At 45.7% G+C, this 19,022-nt stretch overlaps 1 long non-coding RNA gene across 4 annotated transcripts; it reads left to right on the top strand.

Moving 5' to 3' along the window:
* Window positions 1-4,128: 4,128 nt before the first annotated feature.
* On the top strand, window positions 4,129-7,434 carry LOC123040910 (uncharacterized). Of its 4 annotated transcripts, none has more exons than XR_006418322.1 (8): window positions 4,129-4,446; window positions 4,524-4,989; window positions 5,159-5,220; window positions 5,397-5,550; window positions 6,252-6,286; window positions 6,462-6,553; window positions 6,842-6,997; window positions 7,116-7,434. It is a non-coding gene; the product is annotated as an uncharacterized lncRNA (long non-coding RNA). The 4 variants fall into 4 exon arrangements; XR_006418321.1 differs by having other exon boundaries at window positions 5,159-5,243; XR_006418320.1 differs by having other exon boundaries at window positions 5,159-5,550; window positions 6,771-6,997.
* The last annotated feature ends 11,588 nt before the right edge of the window (window positions 7,435-19,022 follow it).

Genomic DNA, 19,022 nt, shown 5'->3' with positions numbered 1-19,022 from the left:
CTAAAATAAATGAATTCCTTACCTACTACATTTTGTGAACCAAAATAAGTGGGACCATATCTAGAGTATCATTTTGGCAGAATCATTTACCTATGCATGACTACATCATCTTTATGTGGGCCTTGCTACAACATGTGGTGATTGTTCTGCACATAAAACAATCTATCAGAAAAAGATTATTTCTTCCTCTATAAAATTTGTCTAAATAAAGTACACAAAATATAAGCACATTTATATACTTGTGTTGTCCTACAAATTTAACTAAGCAAAGCAATGAGTGTAGGAATCTAAATTGCAATCTACACCATACTAATACACAACCGAACAGTATTGGAACCAAAAGATCAGTAATATATATGTGGATACAAACAATATATAGAAATGCAGTGTAAGCCATACTACTATGCAAAACAGTATTGGAACTAAAAGATCAATAATATATGATAATGTTCCTTGGTTATTGCTAAGAAAAACTTCTCGAGTATGCATGACTCTTGAGATAGGACATAAATTAAGATTGTTTCTACCACCACTATCGAGACATCCATGTTTTGTTTTTGAACTCGGAGGATGCAAGGAAGTGAGATTAATTCTATCCAAGACGAACATGCACTCTTGTTCCAGTCTATTAGTATAATTTTCCATCGGAAGTGTTAGCTGCAACAAACAAAAAGCCTGATTAGTAGATTCACCATAACAATTGTATGTTTGTTCACCTGGAATAATGCATCATGCAACAATTTGTTGGAATTGAAGTATCCAAATTACTATGAATGATGTCAGGTTTGTTTATTCTCGACACTTTGAAGCCCTGAGTTACCTAATCAAATCAAAGTGTATAAAATAGATAAAGTAGAATGCTCATTGCCTACCTGCTGCAGCAAAATAATTTCTGAAGGTTTCCTGTTTTTGCCATCTTTAGGCATTGGCCAAAGTGTGCAGTGCAGAGGATCTTTTGGTTCTTCCGAGATCTGAAACAAATTTTTCACAAAGAAGTGTAAGCATCAATTGTTTTGCTAAAGACGATTCTCATGATAACAATGTAACAAGGAAATTCCTTGGCCCTCTCAGAATCAAGGGCCAGTAAGATGGTGTCAACTTGCAAGATCAAAAAAAATTGAAATTGAAATAGCCAGTGGAAGGCATAGTGGGGCTACGGACGTACCTAAGAATCAGAGGCACACACACAAAGAACGGCGCTGGAGAAGAGAGTGGTATGCCTAGCCTGCAGTTCGTTCAGATCCTGAGGCACATTCAACACCGTGGACACATCCGACGTCTCCAGCTCATCTGCGCAACCAAAATCCTGTCATCAGTCAATCCGGCACTCCGAGTCACCTAAACCGAACCATGAGTAAACAGTGCCTTGCAAGGTATACGTTTACACAAGTCTTCCACATAGGGCATGCACCATAAAAGGAATAGGTGATATTAAGCTACTAAAGCCATAGACAACAGCAAAGGACCGATCTGGTCCTAGGCACAAGAACCAACAATCAACTAAATCATACCGAGTCTACAAGCAGTCCTATGCAGCAAGAAAAGCTTAACAGATTAATACATGTTATCCATGGTAATGTAATATGGCAGAATTGCTCTCTGAACTACAACCCAAGCATGTCAGAGCAGCACCCAGCACTCATGACGACATGGAAGCGCTCTCTGAACTACAACCCAGAATAAACACATGCAAAGTTTTCTCTAAATGTTAATATATGCATGCTTTGACAATTTTCTAACCCAAACAAATAACTCAAAACCAACCCATGTGGATCTGGAACAACACATTTAAATCCTTATTAATAAGGGCAATCATTTATTAATAAGGGCAATCATTCTTAACAGTAATCCACAACTAAAAAACCAAGAAAAACCTTAGTGGATCTAGCAGGCATGAGTGATTACCGATTAGCAAAAAGGGGAACCGGACCAACAGAGATAAACACATAAGAGTGAGAGAGACATGAGATCCTCACAATAGCACCACCATGTTCAGCGACTTGCACAGCTCTCACTACATCGACGCCTGTTGGTTTCCTGTATGGAGCAGCAGAAAAAGGGGATCAGAATCATGTGTGTATGGACGTCTTTGAGAGAGATAAATGGCACTATGGCAGCAAGGAGCAGCCGCACTACACACTGCTGGAATTGAGACCACCTACTGCTGCTGCTCCTTGCTGCCATAGTACCATTTATCGATGTTCAATGCAAGAAGAAAGCAATCGGCCACAAATTAAGCAATTAATCAAAGGAAGCACAGAGTAACGTACATATGGTGATGAGCAACCAGCTTGTTGGGAAACCTTTGCTCCAGCCAGCACAGGGGCTTCCTCGTCTCCCTCCCCTACTGCGGCACTGTCGTCGTTCAGCAGGCCCAAGTTGGCACTGCCCCATCACATTTGAACAAATTGAATTATTAATAATACAAATCATAGGCACCAATAATAACTGGAAATGGCACCAAAGAACACATTGACGAATCTGAAGCTTCAGGACAACTCACAGTGGTTATTCTCGAAGATGAGTACGACGGGCAGTTCCTACAGCACAACTTGTTCAGCGCCTCGAAGAGCCAGACCTGGCTGGACGCACCGAGGCTATAGGTAGGAAGCGCTACCCCCCTTCGCCTTCTGGTGGTGTCATGTAAATACACACAGTTGGTTGCTTTGGAGCAAACCCAAACTCGCCTACAACAGCATCCAATCAAACCACAGACTGGGCGGCGGTGTGCTGCCCACAAGCGTTCTAAGTGAACCCCCCGCCTCCACCAGGAAAAAAACAGCTAGAGGATCCTCTTCCACCACCCTAGGCAAAACTGTTCTGAACCGAAGGAAGCAAATCAGTTTGTTTACCCTGTTTTTACAGATATGTAGAGGTAGAGGGAGAGGGGTTACCTGGTAAAGGAGCTTCTTGAGGATGAGCCCTGCAGCGTCAATGACAGTGTGCAAGAGGCCGGAGAGGACCCTTCGGTCTGTGCCGGTCGAGAAGAGGTCGCCGCTGCCATTCACGGCGGCGCTGGGGGCAGAGAGGCTGTGAATCTTCTCGTCGATGACCTGGTCGCGCAGGAGCGCCTCGCCAGAGGCAGCAATTCCTGTGCTTTCTCCCGTCGTTGGGGATGCACCAGGCCTGCCTGTCGCTCTCCTCCCGAGCATGGCGAAGACGAGCTCGGCGGATGGAGAGGAACGGTGAAGGAGAAGGCGGCATGGTGGGTGGGCGACGGAAGGGGAGGAGGCAGAGCACGGGGGCGGAGGACGGCGGCGGCGGCGATGAGACGCATCGCGCGCGCGTGCAGGAAAGTTGTGGCGGCTAGGGCAGAACTTGGCTGCTCCTCCTTGCCGGGATCCACAGGCAAAGGTGATGGGGTGGGGAAGGGGGAGCTCAGGGAGATGGAGCGGTCGTGGCGCGAGGGGAAGGACGGAGGAGAGTGGCGGCGCAGGGTAAGGAGGGAGGAGAGTGAAGCGGCGGCAGCGGGCGGGGAGGATGGCTGGTGGGCGGCGGCGGGGAAGGAGGAGAGGGAGGCGCTGGTGGGGAGGAGGACACGCGAGTGCGGGAGCGAGGCGGCTAGGGTTTCACCAGGAACGTGGCCACCTTTTATACCCCAGTGCGTGGAATGACGAAAATGCCCCTGGCGGGGCAGTATAATTACGCGCGGTGGCACGGTCGAGGTGAAACTATTCATTGCAGCAGTAACTTTTTTTATCCGGCGGACGAGGTCACTCTAGGGCTCGATCCGACGGCTCAGATTCCATCAAGCACGCAGATCCAACGGCCAGGAACGCCAAGCGGCTGAGGAGGATGGAGGTTCACTAGCATTCTTATTACTCGATTCATTATACATATATAATAAATAGGGGAAAGGAGAGGGAGGCGCGCGATAAACAGAGAGCACGACTCCCTCGTCTCTCCCAAATCGCCGCCACCATTTCACGGTTTACCCTGCTCCCATTTCGCTCGCCGCTACTACGGGAATCGCTTTTGCTTTCTTTTTCTCTGGCTACTAAGATGTTTCAGTTCCCCAGGTTGTCTCTTGCGTGCTCATGGATTCAGCAGGCAGTTAAAAAGGTTAACCTATTTGGGATTGCCTCGTCTTCCTCCTCCGACCCGCCTCGTCTCCCTTGCACCGACCCTCCCCACCTCCCACCTCACAGCTCCGGAGGTTGCCAGATCCGCCAAATCCTCACCCATACGTCCCTCTTGCGTCCCATCCCGGTCTCTTCACGCGGCTCCTCGCCGCGCTACACGCGGCGGCTGCATCAGGTGATGTCCGGTGAATCCCGCCAGCGTGAAGCACTGCCCGAGGTCCCTTCGCTCCGTGGAGCCCTCCTAGCCAACTAGATCCATCGCTCGTGGCCACCACAGCCCACCCGTGACCCATCCCCATGGCTAGGGATTCGGGTGTCGAGTCTGGTGCCCGTGGCCATGTCATCGTCATCCTCGTCTCATCCGGTGAGTGCATCCCCTCCCCTGACTTCATCCTCTCTCTCTCTCCCTTCTCTAACCTCTGCTCTTCACTTCTCATGTAGACGTGCGGGAAGGAAAGTCCAGTGGACAACCTTGCTGCAGCTCGGGATGAAGCAGCCACGAGCTTCCTCCTCCTCCGGCTTCAGGTGAGTTGCTCTACTCCTCCCTCTGCTCTGGTTCGTGCCAAATCAGGAGAATTGTTGTTCTGGTGGTGTTAGGATTTTCTACTGCTTGGGATCAAGTGCCTGCTGGTTGAGGTCAATTTGATTTTGTTTTGATCCTAAAGTGTCAAATCAGAGGAGGACCACATGTTGGACTGAGTCCCGATGTGTTGAGGCTGGGAAGGTCGGCATGGCCTCCAACCAAGGCAATACTCCTTACTATGTTGCTGCCTTGCAAGCAGTAGTGGCTAGAAATCAATCCCTAGCTGCATATTCTTTCTAGGTAACATCATTGTAGGGAGGGATTCTGAAGCCCATCTATGAAGTAACCAGTGTGTTTGAGGCAATTAGTACAAAAAACACCAGGGTATAGTTAAAAATATGGTTGGGTCTAATTAATACAGTATATATCTCCAAGGCCCTAATTATTTTCTTTACCAATCTTTAGTATTCTCATGTTTCAGGTTTTGTCCAGGGCTAACATACATTCTTTTAGGCTAATTACTAAATCAATCTAACGATGGTTCATGTGGCAGCGGAGGTGTAGCAACGGCAGTTTGAAGCAGATTAGGCGCCCGCGGGCGTCAATGACGGCAAGGTTGTTGAGTGAAGGAAATGGCGGTGTGGCGATTTGTGTCCTATTCTCCATCTTTTAAGCTCATAACAGAAGAAAGAATGATACAATCGACTTTATCACTATTGTTTTTTAAGAATAAAAACCTTTTTTGTACGCATGTATTGATGAGTACTCCTCTTGACTCGATTGTGTTGTAGGGAATGAAACCATCTAGTTGGGGTGGTCTGCAGCTCTGGTCGCCTCCAGCAGCACCACATAATAAAAGTTCCAAAGAGTAGTGTTGCATTGCTGCCTCCAGCCAACCACAACATAATCATTGGATGTATTTCTTATGTAGAAGATTTGAGTGATGTACGTGTTTATTTCAGAAAACATTTCTTAATGAAGGTTTATTATAAGACAGATATTCCGGTACATTAGCTTTAGTTTTTTTTTGCTAACTAGAAAGTGTGGTTTCCTTTCTTTACACGAACTCACTAAAGCATGGGATCCATTTGGGGTTCCTAGATAGCTAATTTTAGGAGCACACAAGATTTAGACTCCTGCTATGTAATTAAAGGAAATCACAATATTGAGCAATATCCTCTGTATATTTACTAACCACGGATCCCTGACTTTCAAATATAAATTATAATTTCAAAAGTTTATTAATAGGAATGATAAACAGTATTTATAAATGCCTTTATGAGAATAAATTTATTTCTTCCACATGGAAGCGAACACAACATCACATGTAATATTTCTCAATTAGTTAAAGTATGCTTCCTTTAAAAATTATGTTTTTTATTTTCTTCTTACATAAAAATGTCCTAGTTATACATGGCAAACTAAAATGGTCTTGCAGACGCACTGGTTGATGACTAGTCTAACTAGCTCGGGGATAAAGAGTAAGATGTAAAGTTGCCAAGATAGTAACTAGGACACATAGAACGGGACGAATATAGATTCTCTTCTTTTATTAAGTAGGAATGGAACTTAATGAAGCTTTACTTGTGTTGTGCTGTTCTAGAGATGCATGAGACACCTGTAACCTTTTCCCCTTGGCTTTGCAGCTGCACGCACCAACTTGTGGGGGACACCATGGAAGGTATACACTCTCCCTTTCTCTACTGTACTACCGCTCATTGTGTCCATGACCATTGAGCCATGCTAGGTCCAATGCTGTGTTGATGCAAATTTATAGGATTTGGGGCTGTAGGCTTTAGTAGATATATTTAGCGATATACAAATCTGTCGGTTCACACAAAACTTTTTGACTGTAGGTGTACAAAATTAGCAATGGATCTCTAGGCTGGTGATGACCAAGTAAATTCGTTTCAGTGGATTTGGCGTTGTACGTTCATTCCAAAGCGTGGTGAGCACCTGTAGGTTTGTCTATTTCCTATTGGATGACTGAACAAACTAGAGCTAAATGTTTTGGTTTAGTTTCAGATGAAAAACTGTTTTGGTTCAGTTTGCTAAGTAAATGGAGAAGAGAACAGAAGTAGCACTGTCACTCAAATTTCCTTTGAATGCACAACAGTGCTTAGGCTACTGTCCATATAATGTTATTGAGCCATGTTATTCTGCAGGTTATATCGTATATTGTGGTGTCTGGATTAGTCATCAATGATCACTAACACTCATGCCGGTATATTTTCAGAATCATAACAGGGACGTACTTCTTGCTACAGTTCCAAGTTATGATCCTGAATATAAACTTGACAGTGCTGAAATTAAAATGCATTTTGGGGAGTGTAATACAACACTTGCCAAAAACTGAAGATTTGGCAGAGTCGCAAAAACTGCAGTACTATTGGTAATACTAAAAAATTTATTGCATGGCCTTCAACGTGTCTAATTATCCTGCTTTTATCACTACATCCATCATGCCAACGCATTATGTGTTAACAGTTCATTTTTTATCTTCTTTGTAGATTGAAAAGATATATGGATGATTATATGGGTGTGTAACAAGTATACTACAATGGTGATGATGATGATGATCACGATGATGCTGATGATATTCTGGTTCATGATGATGGATGCTTTCAATTTTAGTTAAGTTGTGGGATGTTCCTGTTGGACGATGTTCCTCAGTTAGTTTTAATTAACTTGTAGGGATGTTGATGGATGATTTTAGTTTAGATTTTGCTGTCGAGAAAATATTAGATTATGCATCACATTTGGATGATGTTCCTCCTGTAATATCCATTGTTGTAATCCAACAGTTTTATCCAATATATGATTTTTTCTTTTGTGAGTATATTACCTTTTTTCCCCACTTGATACACATAATTATCATCATTATGTGGAGCATTCAATTGTTGGCATTATACAATATTATTCATATTATATATGCACCAATACATGAGGCCTTGCAAATTCTCCGTTGCCTAGCAATCAGATTTGGATTCATGTACATTAAGCACCAACGTACTCTTGCAACAGTTCCTTTTACCAATGGTACTATAAGCGTTGCATTATGCGCTAGGAAAGCCGGATAAGGCTACGCATCCTAATCCGTTGGTAAAGAGCCTAGCAACGCATATATGAACTTCTAGATACGGAAAGATGCGTTGCTATGGTGGGGTCATGTTGTAGTGGTGACATATATTTTTTTATCTAGGAGGTATGTGAACCGGAAATTCCAACCGACCCTATTGTTGAGAGGTTAAATTTAGTTGAAGAAGAAAACAATTACTTGAAGGAAAAATTGAAAACAAATTGAGGAGGAGAAGATCATATTGGAGTTGCATGTTGCGGATGTCGTCGATGATCAAAAGATGAAGATGGATGCAATGTGCTTGAAGATTAGAAAGATTAGAAAATATGCCATTCATACTGAGGTTTGATATCATTATGCAGTTGGATCAATTGTTACCTTGGTTGCGGTTATGATCGCATTTCTTGTTGCATTGAAATGTTTTACATAGTTTCAATGTATGGTTTAATTAGATGCTCTGGAGAGCTATATGTTGTTCAATGAGAACTATGTATGTACTTTGGTTTTAATGTGATGATGAAATTCTATTAATTTGGTCACTTATCTATTCATGACGTATACAGAGATGAACCGACAATGGATGTACGGTAACAGACGCACCTCTGAGTACAATAGGGGTGTGAATAATTTTCTCGCAGTGGCTGAGGCAAACAAGCAGAATGGTTTTATGTGTTGTCCATGCCCTATATGTGGGAATACGAGGTCTTACTCTGACTCAAAAACCCTTCACACCCACCTTCTTTATAAGGGTTTCATGCCACACTATAATGTTTGGACCAAGCACGGAGAAAGAGAGGTTATGATGGAAGACAACAAAGAAGAAGATGATGATGAGAACTATGTGTCCCCTGAATACGGCGATGCTCCAACGGGGAAGCTAAAGATGATGCAACGGGGGAAGCTGAAGATCAAGAGGAACCAAACGATGTGCCTGATGATGATCTTCGTCGGGTCGTTCACTAGTAGAAAAAGGGCCTAATGTGAAGTTCATTAGTCCCGGTTTGTAATTGAACCGACACTTATGTGACCATTAGTGCCAGTTCCAATGGCTAGGCGGGCGGCGCTCATTAGTGCCGGTTCATGGCGAACCTTTAGTACCGGTTCGTGCCACGAACCGGTACTAAAGAGGTGGTGGCCTTTAGTACGGGTTGGTGGATCCAACCGGTACTAAAGACCCCCCCCTTTAGTACGGGTTCGTGCCACCAACCGGTACTAAAGGGGTGCACTGCCACCCGCAGTGCACAATGTTTAGTCCCACCTCGCTAGTTGAGAGGAGCTCACATCGGTTCATAAGCCCTGCCGCGGCTAGCGTGTCGAGCTCCTCTCTAAGCAGGCCTTTGTGGGCCTATTGCAAGTCTTCTTCCTTGTGGGGTCTACTGGGCCGTACGGCCCTGCATCCTGGCCCAACTAGAGGTCGGGTTTCTAGTAGTATGCAGGCCGTGCCAGCCCAGTAGGTGGGCTGTTTTTGCTTTATTAAAAAAATCCTTACCAACCAGTACTAAAGGTCTCCCCGTCCCTGGTCTTGGCCCGTGCCATGTGGAGCCCTTTAGTGGCGGTTCGTGTTGAACTAGTACTAAAGGGGGACCTTTAGTCTCCACCCTTTAGTGTCGGTTAAAGAACCGACACTAAAGGGCCTTACGAACCGGTGATACAGCCCTGTTCTGCACTAGTGGTTGTTGATGCAAAGATACAATGCGAAAGTGAAAAGGATAAGCTGAAGTTCGATCGCATGTTAGGGGATCACAAAAAAGGGTTGTACCCCAATTGCGAACATGGCAACACAAAGCTCGGTACAGTACTAGAATTGTTGAAGTGGTGACAGAGAATGGTGTGCTTACAAAGGATTTGAGAAGCTACTGAAAATATTGAAGAAGAAGCTTCCAAAGGATAACGAATTTCCCGATAGTACGCACGCAGCAAAGAAGGTCGTATGTACTCTAGGATTGGAGGTGCGGAAGATACATGCATGCCCTAATGACTGCATCCTCTACCACGGTGTGTACAAGGATTTAAACGCATGCCCGGTATGCGGTGCATTTCGATATAAGATCAGACGAGATGACCCTGGTGATGTTGACGGCGAGCGCCCCAGGAAGAGCGTTCTTGCCAAGGTGATGTGGTATGCTCCTATAATAGCACGGTTGAAATGCCTGTTCAAAAACAAAGAGCATGCCAAGTTGATGCGATGGTACAGAGAGGACCATAATAAAGACGGGAAGTTGAGAGCACCCGCTGACGGGTTGCAGTGGAGAAAAATCAAGAGAAAGTACTGGGAGGAGTTTGTAGGTGACACAAGGAACGTATGGTTTGGTTTAAATACAGATGGAATTAATGCTTTTGGGGAGCAGAGCAGCAATCATAGCACCTGGCCCGTGACTATGTATCTATATCCTTCCTCCTTGGCTGTGCATGAAGCATAAGTTCGTTATGATGCATGTACTCATCCAAGTCCCTAAGCAACCCGGCAATGACATTGATGTGTACCTAATGCCATTAGTTGAAGAACATTTACAACTGTCGAATAGAAATGGTGTACCTATGTGGAATGAGCACAAATAGGAGGAATTTGACCTGAATGCTTTGCTGTATTGTAACCATCAATGATTGGCATGCTCTCAGTAACCTTTCAGGACAGACAAACAAGGGATACCATGCATGCACACACTGTTTAGATGACACCGAAAGTATATACCCGGACAAATGCAAGAAGAATGTGTACCTGAGGCATCGTTGATTTCTTCCGACCAACCATCAATGTCGAAAGAAAGGCAAACATTTCAAAGGCGAGGCAGATCATTGGAAGAAGCCCGCCATGCATACCGGTGATCACGTACTTGCTATGGTCAATAATTTAAAAGTAATCTTTGGAAAGGCTCCCAGCGGATTATCTGTTCCGAATGACGCCGAGGGACGCGCACCCATGTGGAAGAAGAAATCTATATTTTGGGACCTACCCTACTAGAAAGACCTAGAGGTCCGCTCTTCAATCGATGTGATGCACATGACGAAGAATCTTTGTGTGAACCTGCTAGGCTTCTTGGGTGTGTATGGGAAGACAAAAGATACACCGGAGGCACGGGAGGACCTGCAACGTTTGCACGAAAAAGACGGCATGCCTCCAAAGCAGTATGAAGGTCCTGCCAGCTACGCTCTTACCAAAAAAGAGAAGGAAATCTTCTTTGAATGCCTGCTCACTATGAAGGTCCCATCTGGCTTCTCGTCGAATGTAAAGGGAATAATAAATATTCCAGAGAAAAAGTTCTAGAAACTAAAGTCTCATGACTTCCACGTGATTATGACGCAACTGCTTCCGGTTGCATTGAGGGGTTTCTATCGGAAAACGTTCGATTAGCCATTGTGAAGCTATGTGCATTCCTCAATGCAATCTCTTAGAAGGTGATCGATCCAGAAATCCTACCAAGGTTAAGGAGTGATACGGCGCAATGTCTTGTCAGTTTCGAGCTGGTGTTCCCACCATCCTTCTTCAATATCATGACACACGTCCTAGTTCATCTAGTCGACGAGATTGTCATTATGGGCCCTATATTTCTACACAATATGTTCCCCTTTGAGAGGTTCATGGAGTCCTAAAGAAATATGTCCGTAACCACGCTAGGCCAGAAGGAAGCATCTCCACCGGCCATCAAACAGGGGATGTTATTGGGTTTTGTGTTGACTTCATTCCTGACCTTAAGAAGATTGGTCTCCCTCAATAGTGGTATGAGGGGAGACTGAGTGGAAAAGGCACGCTAGGAGGGGACTCAATAATATGTAGGGACGGGCATTCTTGGTGTCAACCACACTATACAGTTCTATAAAATTCTACCTTGGTGATCCCATATGTCGATGAACACAAGAACATTCTGGGATCCAAACACCCGGAACGGTGTGACGACTGGATTACATATGAACACATCAGGACTTTCGGCAGTTGGTTGCAAACACGTCTCAGGGGTGACAACACTGTTTCTAATGAGCTATACTCGTTGGTCAGAGAATCATCTTCGACTGTAATGACCTACAAAGGGTATGAGATAAATGGGAATACATTTTACACGATCACCCAAGATCAAAAGAGCACCAACCAAAACAGTGGTGTCCACTTTGATGCAGCAAGCAAGAGGGGAAATGACACATATTATGGTTACATAGTGGACAGATGGGAACTTGACTATGGAGATGATTTTATGGTCCCCCTTTTTTGAGTGCAATTGGGTCAATCAGTTAGGAGGCGGGGTACAGGTAGACCCACAGTATGGAACGACAACAGTGGATCTGAACAATCTTGGGTACAAAGACAAACCACTCATCCTAGCAATTGATGTGGCGCATGTTTTCTATGTGAAGGACATGTCTACCAAACCAAGAAAAAGAAAAGATAAGGACGCGAATACATCATACGATGAGCCAAAGCGCCACATAGTTCTTTCAGGAAAAAGAGACATCATGGGATTGGAGGGCAAGACAGACATGTCTGAAGATTATAAAAAGTTTCATGAAATTCCTCCCTTCATAATCAAGGCTAACCCAAGCACCCTGTTAAACGATGAAGATTATCGATGGTTTATGGTGCAATAAGCAAAGGACACAAGCGAAGAAAAAGTGAAGACTTTCTATCCACAACTATTATGATGATGCCTTCGATCAAGAATATCACTGAAGTTACATGTGAAGAAATGAAATGCCTTTTGTAATAGATGAGTTTCCGTCTGAAACCCTGATACTTCGAAAGAGAATAAGAGATTGTCTATTTTGTACACGAAGTGCATCCAGTTTTTGATGTAACCCTCTCAACATTTTAGCACATGCTATGTGGGTGAAATGATGATACCATGCCAACTTTCAACCTTTTCGGAGTTCATTTGTAGTGCTTTTCAATTTCAGGGTCATTTAGCTCAAATAATGAACTAATAGCAAAAAGAATGAACTAAAAAAAATTAAAATATTCTGTTATGATCAACTAACACAAAACTATAATATTATTCAATAGCAAAAATAATCAATTAAAGAGATTTTATAAAACTCCAATAGCAAAAAGAATCAACTAAAAAGCTATTATAAACCTCTAGTATTAATGAAACTAAAATTATAAAAAATTTATGCAACTAAAATTATCAAAGTATTTTCTGTTCAAAACATTAAAAGCAAAAAGAATTTTCATAAAGAATGTTTTTGTTAGAAACTTTAACAGGAAAAAGAATTATCATAAAAGAATTTTTTTGTGACAAACTAAAATAACAAAATATATTTTTGAATATAATGGTAAAGCACAGTAATATTAAGTAGCTGGAAAAAGAATCACTCCAAAATTTATTTTTATAGTAAAGTTAATCACAAACTAGTCATCAATAGAAATTTCAAAGAATTCAAATTTGAAAACTAATGGCACTAACAGAAAGTTATAATTTTTGTGACCTAAAAACAAAATAATTAAAAAGTAAAGCAAAAAACAAAAAAAATGCAAAAAACAAAACAAAAAACTGGAAAAAAACAAAAAAATTCACCTACTGGGCCACCACGGCTTGAATACGACTTGAAACACAACCATGGGACAGGATTCAGGCCCGCAGAAGGCCCAGTAAACGGAGAGGCATAGCAGCGACATATTAGGCCTGTAAGCCTGCATTGGAGAGGAGCTCGAGAGGGTGGGCGCAATATCGCTTATAAACCACTCTCAAGCTCTCTCAGCTAGCGAGGTGGGACTAAACATCCCACTGCACTGCACCAGCAGAAGGCCTTCGGTCCCGGTTGGTGGCACCAACCGGGACTAAGGGGGGCATTGGTCCCGGTTGGTGAAGGAGAAGAAGAAGAGAAGAAGAAGAGAAGAAGAGGAGATGAAGAAGAGGAGAAAAAAAATAAGAAGAGGAATAAGAAGAAAAAAAAGAGAAAAAACAGATTTTCTGTTTTTTCTTCTTCTCCTCTATTCCTTCTTCTCCTCTTTTTTTCTCCTCTTTTTTTCTTCTATTTTTCTTCTATTTCTTCTTCTTCTTCTTCTTCTTCTTCTTCTTCTGAACTGCGTACCAAAAACCGAATTATCCTATCAGGACTCCATTCCAAAATAACTTTGGGGAGCTTCATACCATCATGCGCCCGTTACTTCCGGTTAATGATGAAGCCATGGTTTTCTTGAATCCTTTGACACTAGACAACATGACATATGGAAGGGTAGATGAGATTAGGAAAAATAGGGACCATTTTCTGCACATCTAGAATGGCGCCATCTTGTTAAATCCCTTGTTTGACATTCATGAGAGAGGCGGTCTGGACATCGGACATTCATGAGAGAGGCGGTCCGGGCCAAACCCTAGAAGCGTTGCCGAGGCCAACCCTAACCATAGAACTGTCGAGGCCACCCAAATTTACCAAGTTAAAAGAGCATTGTCGAGGCCACCCCAAACCCTAGAAGCGTTGTCGAGGCCACCCCAAACCCTAGAAGCGTTGTCGAGGCCACTGTCATGGTTCTAAGTCTGATAGTAGAAAGGGGGGTAGGTATGGAGAGGCAAGATCTTAGCTATGGTGAAGGTGTACACACGATGTTTACGAGTTCAGGCCCTTCTCGGAGGAAGTAATAGCCCTACGTCTTGGTGCCTAGAGGCGGTCGATTGGATTATATGTGTGGATTACAGAGGGTGCGAACCCTTGTGCCAGAGGAGGGGGGTGGCTTATATAGAGTGCGCCAGGACCCCAGCCCCACTCCATTACAAGGGAACTAATGTACATAAAGTAGACGCGTTACTGGTAACGCCAGCATTAAGTACTCTGCAAGTGCTTTCTGTTAGACTGAACGCCTGCGTTGGTACTTCGAGGATGACTCGGTTGCCTTGATCCATTTAGTGATTAGTCGACTGAATTGATGACTTCATGCATCGAGTGTCGCACGGGGGTACGAGATCTCGGGCGCGATTGCCTGCGGGAGATCCCGGATTCCGCGAGATACGAAATTTCGGGGGCGCGCGCGAACAGAGGGGCGCCGAACAAAGGGGGACCCGGATAAGCAGCGACGCCTCGATCATCGCGCCGCCTTTTCCGCCATGTTCGTTGCGCGCGCAACTGTAGAAGGATTTGACGGGATTGCCCGGCCCCACGCATGAGTCACTCGGAAGTGAGCCTTTATAAGGCGATGGGGCCGGGGTGCTTGCACTGTGCACTCCTGCCTCTTCTTCTTTCTCCTCTGCTCCTCCACCGCACCAAGCGCCTCTGCCTCCGACGCCGCCGCCCTCTAGCCATGGTGAAGCACAAGACGGCGACGCTAGAGCGCGCCAAGAAAGCAATGGGGAGGCAAAGGGCAAGAAACCAAGTCGCGGATCGTCGTCGCGCTTGGGGCTGCCGCCAGGCTGGATCCAAGGCGATTGGATCCGGTCTTCGATCCGGCAGGAAGATCTGACCGATCTAGAGAAGTCTGGGTTGATTGCAGCGGGGGCGGCGAGGCTGCCGAAGGGAGAGACAGAGCCACAACCTCGACCGGGTGAGTGCGTCTTGCTCGCCACTCATGTCGACCGGGGGTTCTCGCTTCCTCCGCACCCTTTCTTTTGAGGGTTTTTGAACTTCTTCGGGGCACAGCTCCACCACTTTTCCCCCAACACTATTACGTACCTAGCCGCTTTCGTGTCGATGTGCGAGAACTTCTTAGGGTGTCGACCGCACTGGGGTCTCTTCAAACATATTTTCACCATTCTTTCCTAGTCGGTTAAAAAGGCGAAGTCGAGTGACTTGAAAACCCACGTTATCTAGATGTGTGGGGGCTTAGCATCCAAAAGAGGAATAGGAGCGCTTTCCCTGCTATGACCCTTCCTGAATCCGTTAGAGGTTGGCAATCGTCCTGGTTCTACTGCCAGGACGTTGCTACTCCAGGACATTCGACTGGTCTCCCTCCTTTTTCATTCGACCGCATCCAAACTCCTGCTCCACTGAAGGTTACTACTGCCGAGACCATGGAGACGAGGATGTTAGTGGACCGAGTGGTCCAGCTCATCAATGACGGTGTCACTGGCCTGGACTTGCTTGAGGTGTTCCTTGCTCGGCGTATCCAGCCTCTCCAGGCCCGTGATCACTTGATGTGGTTGTATTCTGGACCGAGCGACACCACTCGGATCCATCCAGAAGAAGTGTCGCTCGACACCGTGGCTTCGTGGTTGAAGAGCATTACGGGCACTCAAGATAACCCAGAGGATCTAGGCGAGTTGTCCCTTTTGGAAGTGACAATCCACCCGACAAGGTACATTCTCTGTTCCGACTGTTTTCCGCTTGTGTTCCGACTGTGCTCAATGTTGACTGACTCTTGTCTCGACCAATTTGTTTTGCAGGTATTCACTGAGATGTACTCAATGCACAATGGTGAACAAGCTTTGGTGCAGGACCAGGAGGGGGATGACAGTGCGGAGGAGAGCAGCGAGTGGGAGTCACCGGAAGGGGAGGAGGAGGAGAGCAAGGAGTCGGAAGAGGAGGAAGAGGTCGACTCACCGCCGCGCTCTGAGCGTCGATCCAAGCAGCAGCACGATCTGTCTAGTGGTCGTGTGAAGGGTATAGCTCCAAGTGCCACCACCCAGAAGCATGCTCGGACGTCGACTCCGGAGCCGACAAAGAAGGTGGCTAAGCAACCAAAAGTCGCCCCTTCCAAGACCCGAAAGACACTGCCGCGAATCAAGATGGACGTCCCCGTTGCCTCAGGGTGGGTATCTTATTTGTGTTTCCTTGAGTCAACTGTAAGTTCTCTCGATTCAATTGACTAACCCTTGTGCCTTTCCAGCCCCGCCTCTGCTGCCACTGATATGGACGTTGATAAAGGACCAGAAGAAGATGAAGAAGCCACCTCTCGAGCAGGTAAGTTTGTTCAACCCAGTTCTGTCTAACCGAATGAGTGGTCGATTGACTGAATTTTATATTACTCTTCTTATGTAGCTTCGCAAGATGTCGTTGTGCTCCCTGATGACGAAGAAGAAGAAGCACCTCCACAGGAGAGGAAGAAGAAGAGTGGAGGTTCGAGCCGAAGGAGACTTGAAGTCCAAATCCCTCAGTCGACACCGGCGCCGGAGGCGATAGCTCGGACAAACGTCACATTTGCTAACCCGTTGACGACTGATCGTCCGTCGGGGTCGACTGCACAGACACCTGCCGCACCAGTGCAACTCCACTCATCTGACCCGGCCGCTGCTTTGACTCCTCTGGAGCTATCTCTCTTTGCTACCTATCAGACTCTAGATGACTCGCTGAGTGCCGCTAGGGAAGCTCTTCGCCAGGCGAATCTTGTCATGGAGCAGGTGAAAATGATGCATGAAGCTAGTCAAGTAGCTTACAACGCCAGCACTGCCCTTCGGACCAATGTTCAGGTCAGTAAACTTTCAATTGAATTTTTGAACGTTGCTTTATATCTGATCATCCACTGGGTGTTCCTCCGTTTAGGACTCCGGAAGTCTCTGATCTTGCACTTTCCGAATCAGTGGGGGCACGTCAAGTGCACCCACTGGGTGTAGTTCCCGAGACCACGGTCGACTGCTGGCAGTCGACTGGGGTCTGATGAGTGCTGATCATTGTTTTTTTTCTTTTTTGAGTGTGGATCTGATCCAGTGGGGGCACGCTAAGTGCACCCACTGGGTGTAGTCCCCGAGACTGCTGTTGAATATTTGATTCGGCAGTAGTCTAAGAATGAATCTTTCCCTTCACTGTTACTTGTACATGTCGACTGACATGCCTGTCTTTCTGGCTGCAGAGGTCTTGTGATCTTGGAGGTCATCTCACCGAATTAATGAAGAATCATATCAGTGTTGAACTTGATCTTGAACTGGCAAAGAAGAACCTGAAGAAAGCTCAAGAAGAAACAACCATCATGGGAGGTAATCACTCGGTCATTCTGTCTGCTTTGTAGCTTCACACTTGGTGCTGGCTTTTCTTTTAGTCTCTTGAACCGAGTGAATTCACAAAAGCAGATGTGCGTAGTGAAAATCGCCAACTTCAGTCTCATCTGAAGAGTGTTGTTTCTTTAGAGAGGATGAAGGAAGCTCTGGAGCAGAAGGACCTGGACTTGGCAGCTGCTCCAAAGGAAGCGCGCGAGAAGACGAAGCTTGCGGACGAGAAGGTGGCTTCAGTCGGCAAGTTGGAGGATGAGAACGCAACACTGAAGACAGCTGTCTCGGACGCTAACCGCGAAGTCGAGCAGCTCAGGAAGGACAAGGAGAACTTGACCGCTGAAGTTGAGGGTCTCAAGACCAGGACCGGCAAGCTAGAGTCTCATTTAGAACAACTTGCATCAAAGCTTGTCCTAAAGCTTGAAGGTATGTCTATTCAGTTAAATAACCATCATCGACTGGGTTTTGGAATTCTGTCGACTCATTGTTCGCTGTGATGAAACAGAATTCTGTCACGACTTCGAGGCTGAAACTAGACGGGTCGAGACAGGTCTCGACCCCATCAATTGCCCCATGAAAGATGAAGTTGCGATGAACTTGCTTCGACTGGAGTCTCGCTTGGATGGTGCAGTCGACTATCTGGCTCGGCTGAAGGCGGCGATGGTCCGACTGGACACCGAGCTCTGGCCCCAGGCGGAGATGTCTCGAGACCTCGAGTCTTTGATGACTCGGCTGAACCAGATCGCAGACCGAGTGCAAGAATGGAAGAAATCTTCTACGCGCTATGGGGCTGACGTCGCCTTGTCTTTGGTCCGAGTGCACTGCATGGAGGCCAAGGAGGACAAGCTGGCAGCTCTCAAAGTGGCAAACACCAAGAAGCACTCCTTCCAGGACTTCATGGCTACATTCCTTGAGGCAGCCACTTGCATTGCCGACAGCATCGATCTCGACAGCTTCTGTGACCCGGCCAGTCCTTCTCCCGCTGAGTGATTTAAAAAACTTTATGCCACCACCTTGATTTGCCTCAGAATGCCGAGTGGATTTGTAATCGATAAAACTCCTTCGGGCCTAGCACCCGAGCACTTTATTTTGCGGTTATGAAACTTCGGATTTATCGCCTCGTATATTGCGTCTGTCTTCGAATGAAATTCGCCTTTCCCTCGAATTATTCTCTATTTGCTTAATGCAGCTTCTGGAGAAGAAAAGCCAGTCGACCGGTCTGGGGATCCTCGAGTAGCATCGATCAACTCATCAGCAAGGCACTTAGCAATGGTCTTGACGTTCCAGTCGACCGGTTGGGTGATTCTTGAATAGCATTGATCAGCTCATCAGCAAGGCACTCAACAATGGTCTTGACATTCCAGTCGACCGGTTGGGTGATCCTTGAGTAGCATTGATCAGCTCATCAGCAAGGCACTCAGCAATGGTCTTGACGTTCCAGTCGACCGGTTGGGTGATCTTTGAGTAGCATTGATCAGCTCATCAGCAAGGCACTC

This window comes from Triticum aestivum, chromosome 2B (assembly GCF_018294505.1).
Source record: "Triticum aestivum cultivar Chinese Spring chromosome 2B, IWGSC CS RefSeq v2.1, whole genome shotgun sequence".
Classification (NCBI taxonomy): domain Eukaryota; kingdom Viridiplantae; phylum Streptophyta; class Magnoliopsida; order Poales; family Poaceae; genus Triticum; species Triticum aestivum.
Note: the sequence above shows the minus strand (reverse complement) of the source record. Positions and strands in the feature narration are given on the sequence as shown.